At 40.6% G+C, this 2,383-nt stretch overlaps 1 non-coding gene across 1 annotated transcript; it reads left to right on the top strand.

Annotated features, from left to right (window-relative positions):
- Positions 1-1,514: 1,514 nt before the first annotated feature.
- Positions 1,515-1,586, top strand: TRNAE-CUC (transfer RNA glutamic acid (anticodon CUC)). The gene has a single exon. It is a non-coding gene; the product is annotated as a tRNA-Glu (tRNA).
- Positions 1,587-2,383: the final 797 nt, after the last annotated feature.

Below are 2,383 nucleotides of genomic sequence, written 5' to 3' on the forward strand. Positions count from 1 at the left end.
TCACAGTTTCTTTGGCAATGCAGTTGCCTAAAAAATTTAGTACACTCACGTCATTACATAGTTCTGGACCTAAACATAGATCTCAAATCTGTTTTTCATTACTTTTTGTCCTAGCCCCCATGCCTTTCTCTTTAGCTAACGGCAGCTACTTTGAGGCCATGTGAAACCATAGGCTCGAGGTGAGAAGGTAAGGCCATTTATCTGATCTTTGTCTCTGACTGAATCTCTTTGTTCAATGATGAAGTCTTCCTGGAACTTTCAGAATCAAAACCTTTCCAGTTTTACCTACGTGAAGGTCCAATCCTGTAATAGGGATTCTTTCAATTTCCTTTGATATTTGCATTGAAACCAGCTATTACTTGTCTAAGCCTATTGTGATCTTCTAACAGCTTGCTAAAATCTATCTGCTGTTGCCAACACACAAACATGCTCACTTTTCCATCTACTTTCACTAGAGCAGTGGTTCTCAGAATTTGGTCCCCAGAGCAACAGAGTGGGCACCACCTGAAAGTCTTTTAGAAATGCAAATTCTCAGTCCAGATCTACCAAATCAAACACTCTAGGTGTGGTGCCCAGGAATCTGTGCTTTCACAAGCCCTCTGGGTGAGTCTGATATACAGCTAAACTGAGAACCATTGCTCTGTGGCTACAGGAATGGGCCTTCCGTGTTATGACAGTGGAAACTTACATGGTTGGAGCAGGGAGTTCATGGTGGTAGTAGAATAACACAAAATCATAAAAAGAAAGAAGGGCAATCACCCAATATGTTAAGGTGATTATTTTCAGATATTGAGAAATTCAACATGGTTTTTCCTGAACAAAAAATTTTAGGTAAGAATTACAGGCTCTTCGAAGATAATCCTGTTCTTCTGTGATCTTTGTGCAAGCAGTGGGCATTAATGGTTTCACTTTATATGATGTCATTGCAGATGCTCCTATTTCCTCCAGGATCAGTTTCTTCCCCATTCTGTGTGGCCCCAGGAGTATTGTCTGTCAATCATGGAATTCCATGCCTTTTGTCAAAAGGGAAGGTGTATGTATGACTCAGGCCCAGGTGAATCTGGTAATCTATCTCTGTGACATTAGCAATTATTATGGGGAAGGACATGTGACACAAGCATGATCAATTGGAGTCTAATCAGAGCTAGTAACTAACTAACACTTGGTACTGAAGGCCACAGTTGTCTGCTCACCTTTCCACAGGTCAGCTCCAAACTCATCCTTTATGGTGACCTGAGCCAATAAGGTCCCTCTGCTTTAAGCAAGTTTGAATTGAGTCCTCATATATACAGCCTTGGTAAGATGCTTGACTTCTTTCCTGATGTAGCTTAAAATCGAGTCCTAACCATTCTTCTATAACATCTCTACTAGAATGGAAAGGGAGGGGAAAGGCAATTTCATTTAGTATGAAGCAAGTAAGCCTTTCTCACTCTCTTTTTTCTTGTATTTTTTTATAGTTTTAAAACATATGTATTCATTGTAGAGATAAGTAAAAACAAGAAATGGATGGAAATTCCCTGGTGGTCCAGTGGTTAGGACTTGGTGCTCTCACTGCCATGGCCCAGGTTCAATCCCTGGTCAGGGAACTATAGGATCCTGCAAGCCCTGTGGTGCAGCCAGAAAAAAAAAGAAGGAAAGAAGGAAGGAAAGAAAGAGAAAGAAAGAAAGAAAGAAAGAAAGAAAGAAAGAAAGAAAGAAAGAAAGAAAGAAAGAAAGAAAGAAAGAAAGAAAGAAAGAAAGAAAGAAAGAAAGGGAGAAAGAAAGGGAGAAAGAAAAAGGAAGCATTACATAAAAAGCTCATTTAAAAAAAATCAGTATCCGCTGTGCCACTAAATCTTATCAAAGCTCTTCTACTATTTATGAATTTGGTGCCTCACCCAGACACTCAGTTGACATAAGTGATGACTGTTCATAGTTCACAGATGCATCATTCTCTGGAGAATTGCCCTTGACCTATGGGAACCAATTTACCTGGAATGGCCTGGGAAGCTGTGCCTTTTCCTGGGAGGAGCCTCCAATCAGTGGTTGATAAAACGGAAAAAAATCCCTGCCCACCCCTTGCTTTAAGGGAGAACATTTGCAGTGGCATTCATGCTCCAGAGCTCCCTGTAGGACCAGGCTGGGTCTAAACTTTAGCTGAAGGTGATCCTCTCTAGCTTCTTTCCTGGTACTGTCCTGAGGGTTTCTCCTGAGAACCTCTCAGGTTCTGCTTCTGGGGAATCTCATCTAAGGCATCATCTTTAGTCCCTTCATATTTCTTATCTATTTCCTCCTTTTCATTTCTATTGAAACTACCTTCTTCCTCTATGTTTCAAGGTGTACATACAACTCAAGTTTTTCCTGTACAGAAGGGTCAACTTTAGTGCATTACACCTCTATGAAA

Source organism: Lagenorhynchus albirostris, chromosome 15 (assembly GCF_949774975.1).
Source record: "Lagenorhynchus albirostris chromosome 15, mLagAlb1.1, whole genome shotgun sequence".
Classification (NCBI taxonomy): Eukaryota; Metazoa; Chordata; class Mammalia; order Artiodactyla; family Delphinidae; genus Lagenorhynchus; species Lagenorhynchus albirostris.